The sequence below is a fragment of the Gracilinanus agilis genome, chromosome 2, assembly GCF_016433145.1.
Source record: "Gracilinanus agilis isolate LMUSP501 chromosome 2, AgileGrace, whole genome shotgun sequence".
Classification (NCBI taxonomy): Eukaryota; Metazoa; Chordata; class Mammalia; order Didelphimorphia; family Didelphidae; genus Gracilinanus; species Gracilinanus agilis.
The window spans coordinates 89,641,814-89,654,857 of record NC_058131.1 but is presented as its reverse complement, the minus strand read 5'-3'; the positions used below and the strand labels follow the sequence as shown (position 1 = coordinate 89,654,857).

General features: G+C 33.2%; 1 protein-coding gene and 1 non-coding gene across 2 annotated transcripts in view; one reads left to right on the top strand and one right to left on the bottom strand.

Annotated features, from left to right (window-relative positions):
• The window catches only part of MTA3 (metastasis associated 1 family member 3), a 195,598-nt gene that overhangs the window by 119,835 nt on the left and 62,719 nt on the right, over nucleotides 1-13,044 (bottom strand). The window lies entirely within an intron of this gene.
• LOC123238360 lies at nucleotides 551-657 on the top strand. Its single transcript, XR_006505557.1, has one exon. It is a non-coding gene; the product is annotated as a U6 spliceosomal RNA (small nuclear RNA).

Here is a 13,044-nt window from a genome sequence, read left to right as displayed (position 1 = left end):
TCTGTCAGAACTCTCTACTAAGGCTTGTCCATCTTGGGCAACCCTACACAACATAACTCATAGGTTTAATGAGCTACACAAGCCCTTCCAAGACAACAAGGCAGAAATCCAATGGAATTATCCAATTATCCTACAGCAACCGGAAAAGTTTGAATCTGATACTGCTGGCCTTTTAATAAAAAAAAATTCCTAATGAAGACCCAGTGACTAAGATTAGTACATTGAAAATATTTAACTGATTTCTGAAGAAAAACAAAGAGTGGAAGAGGAAAATAATGCAATTTAACTGCCATAATGTAGTATAACATCACTTACTCTTTTATAAACACTGATATTTAATAAATAAATGCACAGATCCCTTTTCCAACTTGAATTCTATACTGAGAGTAGGGGAACAAATTGATCTACTTATGCATTAGGAGTTATTCTTACAACAAGAAGGATGTACCAAGAATTTGCCATCTCCAAGGAGCAAAGATCACATATCCACCTCCAGGAATAAAGACGGCCTACAAGGTTATATCAGATAACTACTAAATACCTCTCTGTAGTGCTTGCTTCAGCAGCACATATACTAAGTTTGGAATGATACAAAGAAGATTAGCACGGCCCCTGCACAAAGAGGACAAGCAAATTCATGAAACATATATTGGTAGTAGCAAAGAATTGGAAACTAAAGGGATATTCCTCAGTTGGGGAATGGTTGGACAAAATGTGGAATACGATGGTGATGGAATACTATTGTGTTCTAAGGAATGATGAACAAGATGATTTCAGAAAGAGCTGGAAAGACTTATGTGAACTGATGCAGAGTGAAATCATCAGAACCAGGACCATTATACACAGAAACTGAAATAGTGTGGAATGATCAATTGTGACAGACTTTGCTACTAACAGCAAAATAATGATCCAGGACCATTCTGAGGGACTTATCAAAAAGAATGCTATCCACCTCTAGAAAAAGAACTGTTGGAGTAGAAATGAAGATGAAAACATATGATTTTATCACTTGTTTATTTGAGTATATGATTTGGGGTTTTGGTTTTCAGATTATTCTCTTACAAAAATGAATTATATAGAAATATGTTTTGAGTAATAATACATGCATAATCCAGTGGAATTGCATGTCAGCTCCAGGAGGGGAAAAGAAAGAGGAAAGGTGGGAAAGCAAGGACATGAATCATGTAACTTTGGAAAGCTTAAATGTAAAGGTGTTATTGGAATAAAATAAAGATAAAAAAACAAAAAAGAAAAATATCTATCTGTAGAATGTATAGAAGCCAATGGATTCTATCCACTACTGTGTATAATAAATATAATAAGAACAAATAAAATATAAACTATTTCAAAATTCAAATTACACTGATATAAAGATGAAAGCCACAGCCTTAAGTCAATTAATGAATGCATTCAACATTCATAAAAGTGATCGTCCTATCCTAATTTCACTTCTAAAATTTCTGAGGGCCTATTTATTTCTGTCTGAATCTCTAATTCCACTTTCACAATAATGATAAAAGTTTGTCCCTTTCAAAAGGTATTTTTTTAAAATTTTTGTTTCACTTATTCTTGATATACTCAAACAAAAATTGGCACTATCCAAGAATTCTTTCCAATGTTGGGGGGTTGGAGGAGATTCTAACTTTATAATGTATTGAATGACAACTAGGAAAACTGTCCTATTGTTATTGTTAAATCTTACAGATACCACGGAATATAATGGATTGAAGTGAATTAGGAATATTATGATTATAAAGTCTAATTAAGCAATATAAAAATGCTCTCGAAAATAGGCTTTGAAGTATTATGCCTCACCACCCTTTCATAAAGTAATTTATGGATTATTTAATAATCTTTTAGGGGGTATCCTTTGAGGATCCACTAATATCCCTTCACAATAAATAACAGCAAAAAACATAACCAGCTGAAGGTTAATGGGTGTTATTAAACTTATGCCATTGAATATTTTTAAGATTAAACAGGATATACTATATTCTAATGTTTGAGCAGATAAAACATTTTCATCTGAAATATTAAAGGTTCAGCAATGTTCTCTCCAAGTAACTTAATAATAATAACAAATAACTGTATTAAATAAATTTGATGGGAAATACAAAACAACTTTGAGGAAAGAATCCATGAAAAGTTAAATAAACAAGGGTAACTGTGGTTTTAAAACTTAAGAGAAAAATATCTCCTTCTTAAGAGCAATTTCAAAGGCACTGGTACAACCTGTTTAATAAAAGATTAAGAAACTTTTTGTAATTATCATACTAGTTGCAAAATATTATCACTAAAAAATCTTTTTAGAATTTTATTTTGCTCTTTAAAATTGAATTGCATTATTTGTACCCATAGCAAAATCTTCGTTCAACAAATACAAATGAGATTTGTTGGTTTTTTATTTTTCAGAAAAAATCTGAGACAATAGTTACAAAGCTCTTGACATTCTAAGTATTCATGTGATAATATTTTATTGATTTTCATAATAGTATCTTGGTAGTGTAAGGGAGGAAAAGGGGGTTTGGGGGTAAATATATTTAAGATTGGTCTCCAGAACAATTATCAATCCTCAATTAATAATAATCTCAAGTCAAAATTGACTTTTATGGAAATTTATTTACAATTGAGAAGAGAGAGAGGAAATAAGGAAATAAGAATCTAACACAATAGGTAAATTAGTACGATCCTCTAATTAATCCAGGTAGACCAGAAGCCCGGAGGTGAATGAAGCAAAGCTTCTTTCACAGAGTCTATTAAAAGAAGTTTCTTGAGAGAAGTTCAGGAAGAGTCAGTCTTTAAACTCACCATGAGGATTTCTAAAAGAAGATATTGAAAGCAGTCTCACTAAGGTCTCAGCGTTCCAGCTAGCACTCCTCCACAAACAAGGAAAGCTCCTTCATCAGTAGCCCTCTTCACCAGAAGACCAATCAAGCTAACTGAGGAGCTCTTTTTAAAGGGTCACTTATGTGTCACTTCCTGTACCTCCTCCCTAGTTTGCTTGTCCAGTCACAACAGACGCTTCTCTTAGGATGACCTAGGGGGCAGTCAGTTGATTCACTCTAGCTCACCTGGGTTATGGACCTCCCAAAATTGGAGGTGCTCTCACCTTTGGTGATTAAATATAAAGATAGGCAGTGTAAACTTAATCTAATTATCACAGTAGGCTGTATTTTAGAATGGTATGTGCCATGTGCAACACATTTTCAATGTAATTCCCATGCTTAAAGAAACAGAAGTCAAATGCCATTAAATGTTTTTATGACATAAATATAATATGCAAACACTATGACTATGTATATGCATATTACTGTCTTTCAGAGATACATGTGTGTATGTATATATATACACACATATACATATATACATACACACACACATATGCATATTACTAGCCTTTACATTATACATTTGAAAGTAATAAAAGAAATGTGTATCTGGCAATCTTCTCCCTCATGCAAACATGAAAATTTCCTTTAATTACTAATTACTCATTTTTTCTTAAAAGGCATAATCATGCTTAAAAAGTATCTGGATGAAAAAAATAGTATCTGGATGATCTGTGAGACACATTAAACATGAAATGGCAAGTCTAGCTCACTATCAAAGTAGTATTTTCTGAGGGATTTATGGAAAAGAACGCTACCCACATTTGAGGAAGAACTATAAGAGTGGAAAACACAGAAGAAAAACAACTCCTTGAACACATGGGTTGATACAGACATTATTGGGGATGTAGACTCAAAACGACCCCACCAATGCAACTATCAATAATATAGAAATAGGTCTTGATCCATGACACATATTAAAATCAGTGGAATTGTGTGTTGGATGGGGGGTGGGGGTGAAGGGGAAAGTAAAAACATAAATCATGTAACCACGGAAAATTTTTCTTTAAAAAAAAATTTTTTTAATAGTAGTATTGTTTACTCCATCTACCAGAAATGACTCAATCAGCTGGCATACCATTTGTAGGTGGAATCATAAGAAAAGAGATCAATGGCAATAGGATACCACCACTGAGTTCTATGGAAACAGAGAAAGACAAGGAAAAGAGACTCACTAACAACATTTGTTAAGTAACTACTACGTGGCAGACACTGTATTAAGCCCCTGACATGCAAAGACAAAAACAAAACAGTCCTCACAGAGCTTAGTCTATTGGGGAAACCACATAGACAGAGTACACATAAAAAATAATTGGAAGGAGGCAGACACTAGCAAGTTGGGAAGGAGTATCAAATTTGACTTCATGCAAAAAGAAGATAAGTTTTCTTTAAAGGGGCAGCTGTGTAGCTGAGTGGATTGAGAGCCTGGCCTAGAGATGGGAGGTCCTAGGTTCAAATCTGGCCTCAGACACTTCCCAGCTGTGTGACCTTGTGCAAGTCACTTAACCCCCATTTCCTTTCCCTTACCACTCTTCTGCCTTGGAGACAATACAAAGTATTGACTCCAAGATAGAAGTTAAGGGTTTAAAAAAAACAACAACTTAGCTCAAGCACTAGGGGAATATGCTGTCAAGTAAGACAACATGAAATAAAACTCCAAATGATATGACTTGGCTTTCAGGAAACAAAGTACATACACAAAATTCTGCCTCGAATTAATAAATAATGTGAACTACTTAAAAAGCATTATGGTGCAGAGTAAACAGAACACCTTGAATAATGAACCAGAAGCAACAGTGACAGATAAACACCAAAGGCCAAAATAAGACCATGAAACCATGGCTTGTCGAAGAAGACTACTGCAATAGATCTATAGATTCAAATTCTTTGTCACCTGATTCCAATTTCTAACCTCACAGTGTCGTCAATCAAAAAGTAGGTATTAAAAGCCAGTCTCAAACTGGAACCATTGGGACAGAGAAATAGAAAATAAGATCCCTGGTCTTATGAGCTTAAAACCCAGTTGAGAAGGCAAGACTGACACATGAAACAATTCACAGAGATATGAATCCAAAATTGTGTGATATTAATGGTAAGTACAATAATCATTCAGCGAACAGGATAGTTCAGTGTGTGAAGAAAGAACACGAGAAAAGTTGGCCAACTAGACAGCTATTGCAATAATCGAACAGTGAAATTATATAGATGCAGTTAAGTATTGATCAAGGTTTAATAACTAGTTCTCACACTTCAGTTTAATCTGCTTTATTAACATCTCCATTTTCTTAAGTCTAGACAAAACAATAAATCAAGTTCTGATATGTGGAGTTTGCTGATTTCAGAGGTTTAAGTGTTCGCAATGGAAAGCTAACAATTAACTGGCTCTAGCCAGTCAAAGATGGTTTCATGTAGCCTTGCTGCACTACAGAAAGTAGACGTGGATAAGAGGTGATTAATTTTAAGGAATATTTCCTAAAAACAGCTAATACAATTTGATTAAGACAAAAAATGACAAAAAGGGTAAAAGGTGAATAAGGAACATCTCCTGCTTTGTCTCTCCTCTTTGCCTTCTAATATATGCAAATGCTAAGTTACTGAGAAAATGAAAATAATTGGCAAATCTAGAAGGTAGTCTATACATTGGGGGATTCTTCTATTTTCCTAAAGTGCATAGTACCTTTTTGTTGCCTTAAAAGCCTTTCTGATATTTCATACCACATTCTATTAAAAAGAACAATAGCGCCTGAATGAATATAGAAACAAATAACCAAACCCAAGTTTCAGAGTAGTGACTTTTTTTGAAAAAATGTTAACACTAGAGAAAAGACCATACATTATCTTTATAATTGTGTCAGTCAATTGCTAGTACAAATACAACTTCATTATTAAACTTACTTTAAAAACAGCCAAAATAGTTTGTTTTGATATAGTATCTCTTCATTTTGCCTCTATTGTTTTATTACTTTTTAAAAAAAATTCTTACCTTCTGCCTTAGAATATCATCATGAAGTCAGAAGAATGGTAAGGGATAGGCAAGTGGGGTTAAGTTACTTGCCCATGGTAACACTGGATTTGAACCCAAGACCTCCCATCTTCAGGCCTAGTTCTTTATCCACTGAGGTGTTATTGTTATTTATTAATATGATAATAGACTCAAAAGGAAATATGAATACATTAGAAACCTAATTTATTTCATGCTAGATATTATTTCTTTCTTAAAATTGCTTACACTAAACCAGTATCCCACACCTAACAAACTAATGTTTAAGATCCAAAGAATACTGGCAAATCAAGTCATTGAAATTTAAAAATCAAAATACGCATTAAAAAATATATGCAAAAAGAATTCCATGTTTTTTAGACAAGCCAAAAAATGGTGCTAAAAGAACATTTCTTTAAATGATATTTATAGTCAAGTTGAAGGCAGACTCCTTGGCTTCAAATGATTTCCATTTTGTTACCAATTAAAACTAAGAAGTTAGGTTAATTATTTTTTTAACACTGAATAAAATAGTCTAACAAATATTAATCTCCTTTTTATGAGGATCCCAAAAGACACAAAATTAATATAAGCAAATGCTAAAGAAAAGGGACAATAATGTATAAATATGAAATAAAATTATATTCACATATTTAAGACCAATTAAAGAATACCAATATTAAGATTGTATGAATCTAAATTTACAATTTTTTAAAAACTGTGTTTTGGCCAGGACTGAGCCAATTTTTACCAAACTTCTCTGTAGCTTACTCTCTCTACAATGTTGAAAATCTTTTAAAATTCAGAGTGTTTATTCTAATATATCTAAATCTTGTGGTTTTGTTATTTAAAATTGTGTTCCAAAATAGAACAATAGTGAATGGGAACAAAGTATGGCTAATAGTTCCTGGCAGCTAAGTTATGCCAATTTTTATCCAAATAAGGCCACTTTATAATTAATCACAACAATGGTTGTGGATGGCTTTGTTATCCAAGTTACTAATAGCTAATATGTTTCTCATGGTAGAGAAACAGGATTACTATGATTATGATGGAATACTACTGCACCACAAGAAATGACAGGAAGGTTAATTTAAAGAAAAAACATAAAAAGACCTAGATGAAATTATGAAAAACAAAATGAGTAGAACCAAGAGAACATTATATGCAACTACAAATTTAATGTCTGAAGAATAACTTGTGAGAGTCCACCTCCAGAGAAAGAAATGATAAACAGAAACATGAAACACATAGTATACTTATATATGAGGGGATGGGGTCATCTCAGGATGCCTTCTTGTAGTGCAGTGAAGGGAGGGAAAAAGGGGAAACCTGGAAATTTTAATGTAACCAAACAAATTAATTGATTACAGTTTTTATCCTTTATTCATAAAGGAAAGTTTATACAAGGATATAAGAGAGGACATCCTTCAAGAAACTGAGGTGATTGGAAGACAAAAAAAGCATAGACACAAAGGATATTTTCAAAGACTAAAAGAGTAAGCATTTATTTTTAAAAAGTCAATCACAGTAATTAAATTAATACTGACAAATTCAAAACTAGAACTATATAAATGCCAATTAAAAATTAGTTTTTAAATATTACACATTGAACATCTCCCACTAATAACTGATTTTGCATCATAATATGCATGCAACTTCAGCAGTTTAATTAGAAAAACCACTAACACAAATCTTACAATCTGAAAATCTTGAGCAATATTGTGTGAACTTTGCAAACTGTTAAATGATAATTAGGATGTCTGCATTTGGAAAGACGATGTTTACGCATTCATATCAACTTCCTGCCCATAACTATTTATAGGAAGTAAAGAGGAAGCCAACCTTTTAAAAAGTCACAGAGAAAAACTGCAAAGTTGCATATATCTTCTGGGCCAACTAAGTTTTTCTCTCAAAGAATTTATTGAAAATAAGAGACCCATCTATACAAAGATATTCCTAGTAAAAGATTAGAATACTGTATCCAACAATTAATTGAGGAACTGCTAAACAAATTATGATATACAGTGTACCATGAGGAATATATATCATAATTTGTTTAGCAGTTCCAAAATACAAAACTCTTATGAAGAAACAAAGTGAGTAAATAGGATTAAAGAACAAAATATCCAATATAATCATTACAGTAGAACTATGTAAATGAAGACCCCTTTAAATAGCAACAAAGCTCAGAATAAAAACATTAGAAAATTCTACTACTAACTTATGAGTACATTTGTATCTTTTTGTAAGAAATGGAAGCCTACTAATAAAACATAAGGTGGCATGTAACATTGATTGTATTACCTCTTTCATTTTACTTAACTGTTTTCAGGAATGATGCTATATTTGAAGTGGAATACATAAGGTAGAGTTAATATGATGAGTTTGAAGATGGCAATGATGATATTAGCTTTGATTTCATTTCTATTATGAAAATAAACTTTTATCTAACTATGTAATAATTTGCCAAAAATTAAACATAACTACACTACATCTTAGAAATGAATGAGAATAACAATGAAAATAATAAAGCCCATCTATAACCCAAAAGATCATCCATATCATAGGGATTGCAGGAAAGAACAATGACAAAATGGAGCATTTCCAGCCAAGACTCAGTGTGCTCTGAGGCTGTGATGATAGCTGAAGGCCTGAAAGGAACCCTAAAACACTGGCCAGTTGGACTTTGGGAATATCACGGAATGAGTAAGCAACCTAGATAGTATGATGAAATTATTCCTATCAATCTTAGAAATAAAGCATAAGATTACAGGTTCTACTAAAAATCATCATGAGGATTAGCTCAACTTAGAAGACAGTGCAGTAAGTTCCACTGTGCATTCCACTATGTCCTAATTCCTTCCATAAGAATGAAAGATATATCAAACACAACACAAACATCACTAACTTGTCTGCTGGAAATGCTTAAATGCAGGGGATGATACTGATCAAAGTGAGGGCAAACAATAGGATGTACCAATACTTTATCATAGTAAAATTATATAGGGAAGGTCTTCATGTTGCTTTTTGTCATGTGTTAACCTTATTTCTAGGTAACATCATAATATGTTGCAAATTGGTGCAAGGCAGCAACAACAACAAATATATATACACATATATATAAATATATATATATATATACACACACATACATATATAAATACATACACATTATCCATAAACCAAGATTGAATAAATTAGATAAATGATCTAAAGAGAAAAAAAAAGTTAAGAACCCAAAGACATTATAAATCTTTGCTCAAAACTTCAGAAAATATACCTAACAAATAATACCTAATAAAGAAACAAGGTTTACAAAAACTACACTGATAGCTCAAATGATTTAGAAAGGATAGCCATACATAGTAGTGAAATTCCCAAAAGACCTTTTTGAATTTGAAGGAAGGCCTCTAACTAGCAGTCCAATTATACCAAAACAAAATCATTGAAAAGCACTGGAATCTGCTATAATTATCATTAATGAAAGCATTCTCTCTCCATCTTGGGCAGAAAGCTTAAAATATTCTAAGACCTTCACACAATAGTAAATGAAGCAGTTTTTTTTCATAGTTTAAACCACAGGAGGAAATGTAGAGCTATCAAGCAACAGCCCAACCCATAGAGATCCAATACCAATAAGAGGGAAGTTACTTTTAACAGCTGTTGAAGATCTGAGGAAAGTCAAAGGTTACATCAATATCTAACTGTAAAATAGTCAGGAGAAAAATCTAAATGCCCTATTATCCAATTGAAGGCAACAAAAAAGAAATAGGCAGAAAAGAACCTAGTAAACAAATCAGAAATTCTTGGTGTCCTTACTCAGAAAATGAAAGCAGGAGTAAAAATAATGAACTGATAGGAGTCAAAGCAATGCAAAGAACAAAATAAATAATTCAACATCAATCAAAAATGTTACTACAGAAGTTCAAGAAATAAAGAAATCAAAGGCCAGAGAGAATCTTCAAATGAAGAAGGTGTAAAAACTTTCAGGTCTATATGGTTGAAAGAAATTCAAAAGAGTAAAAGCATAAGTTGGATCGACTAAAAACCTTGCATGCCATTATATAATGAATGACAGAATAGTTACTCATGTCAAAAAAGGTGGGCTGAAAATAACTTCTCGGCAAAAAAAAAATAAAGAGGGGGATTGGACAAAATTCCTAATTTGGGGCTCAAATAATTAACAGTGACAAATGAATGACATCAGTTTCCTCTCAGGCTCAACCCTGACCCCACCTTTCATAACGAAGCATCACATCTCTATTACTGAAAGCTGAAAATTCCAGCAACCTTTCCAGATAGGAGTTATTTATTTACTTAATACAAAGCATTAACAGATTGTGCCACTTTTTTAAAAACTTACAGACAATTAAGTTGCTCAGTAAAAGACAGCAAGACCTGGAGACAAGAGGTCTTGGGTTCAAATATGACCAAAGATACTTCATAGCTTTGTGACCCTGAACAACTAATTTAACCTTAACTGCCTAGCCCTTACAATTCTTCTGCCTTAGAATTAATACTTACTAATGAAATGATTCTAGGACAGAAATTAATGGGGGCGAGGGGGCGAGGGAGTTTAAACCATACAAAGACAAGAAAACATATTGACTAAGGAGCAAAGATGATGTGCCAAAAAGATGTAGGGGATAAATAAAAACACTTGTTAAAAGTTTTGTAATTACTGAACAAGCTGCCCCAAAGGCTATAACAATTACCTTGCCTTTGTTAATACTTATAACACCTATGACTCATTTCTATACCCATGTCTAATTTGTGCACTTTAAATTTGCAAAATAGGCCAAGGTTTATTGAGAATGCTGAATATTTGACATCCACAATAAAAACTATTCTCTACTTAAAATTCACCAAAACAATGTGAAGAATATTTCGTGTAAAATGATGTATTTTTAGGGAGGTCTTTTAAGTTCATTATTGTTCCGTTTAGCTTTAAAAACAACTTTCATATTTAAAACTTCAAGCCAAAACAACTTTTAAGTTACTTGAAATATATTTATATATTAGATATATCTAAACCAAGACCTACCAATAAACTTTCTTCTCATTAAATTTTTCTCCAATATGATACTGAAATGTGATTTGGACTATATGTGAAATATATAGTGAAAATAAAATTATTAACATATGTCCAGATAAAAGAAGAAACTTAAGGTATCAAGCTTATACCCTGAGGTTAACACTCAAACAACTCTGAAATCACAAGAACTTCTACATTATTGGCATATGCCTAAATAAGCCAAGTAGAACGGGCAGTGCCTGGGCTTTATCTGCCACAATATCATGGAACTACACATTACTGTACCCCCAATTTGGTCTGTGGCCTACAATAATTCTAACTCAGTTGCCATTTTGATGAGACTTGTGGACATATAGAAAAGGCTGAGGCATCTGAACAAACGGGACCATCTCTCACTTTTGCAAACTGTACAATCTCCTTCAACATCCAGATGTTGAGACCAGCCCTGCCAGCATGCAGGGTACACAAGAAGACCTTCTTCTAAAGTTGTAGATGAAGAGATACATGATGATAGAGAGGACCTAGATCACTATGTAAATGACAAAAAAAAAAAAAAACCTGCAAAAGGTAAGCAGTAGGATGATGATGTCACTGGAAAGAAAACAGTCTTTTTTCAAAGAAATTAATCAGAGACAAGATTATTTAAATGGGACAGTGTCTAACTCTCTGCAGGTCACTAAGTAGTTTCTCTCCTTGACTAATCATAGCTCAGGTCTAGATATTGATCACAAAATTTCAAAATGGAAACTAAAGTCAAATTACTAAACAAGATTCTATATGATTGGAATATGAAGACTAAGCAAAGCAGCACTTTACGAAATGATCTAGATCCTCAAAAAGATTGATTTCATTCTACTCAACTTTCTTTTCTTTTAAAGAAAACTTTCCCTTTGATTCATCATTTGTCAGTGTTGGCAACAATTATACATTATTACCTTTCACAGACAGATTGATGACAAATCCCATGCTGCAATTACAGACCTTAGATAACCTGGAGAACAATTCTGAAGGACTTATGACAAAGAATCCCACCTGATCATGATAAGACAACTCTCATGATCACTTGCTGGAGACTTTTTGCTAGTATTCTATTTAAGATTTTTGCATCTGTTCATTAGGGAGATTGGTCTGTAGTTTTCTTTCTCTGTTTTTGGTCTGCCTGGCTTTGGAATCAGTACCATATTTATGTCATGAAAGGAATTTGGCAGAACTCTTTCTTTGCTTATTATGTCAAATAATTTGTATAGTATTGGGATTAGTTAACTATTGATAAACACATGAAAAAGTGCTCTAAATCTCTAATTAGAGAAATGCAAATCAAAACAACTCTGAGGTATCACCTCACACCTAGCAGATTGGCTAAAATGACAGCAGGGGAGAGTAATGAATGTTGGAGAGGATTTGGCAAAATTGGGACATTAATGCATTGCTGGTAGAGTTGTGAACTGATCCAACCATTCTGGATGGCAATTTGGAACTATACCCACAGGGCTTTAAAAGACTGTCTGCCCTTTGATCCAGCCATAGCATTGCTGGGTTTGTACCCCAAAGAGATCATAGATCAACAAACTCATACAAAACTTTGTGGTGGCAAAAAAAAACTGGAAAACGAGGGTATGTCCTTCAATTGGGGAATGGCTGAACAAACTGTGGTATATGCTGGTGATGGAATACTATTGTGCTCAAAGGAATAATAAAAGGAATAAAGGAATTCCATGTGAACTGGAAAAACCTCCAAGAATTGATACAGAGTGAAAGGAGCAGAGCCAGAAGAACATTATACTGATTAAACTGATACACTGTAGTAAAATAGAATGTAATGGACTTCTGTACTAGCAGCAATGCAATGACCCAGGACAATTCTGAGGAACTTATGGAAAGAATGCTACCCACATTCAGAGGAAGAACTGCAGGAGTGGAAACACAGAAGAAAAATAACTGCTTGAACACATAAGTTGATGCGGACATGATTTGGGAAATAAACTCTAAAGGGTCACCCTAGTAAAACTATCAATAATATAGAAATAGGTCTTGATTGATGACACATGAAGAAACCAATGGAAATGCACATCGGTTTGGGGGTTGAGGGGGCGCTTAAGAACATAAATCATGTAACCATGGAAAATTTTTTCTAGAAA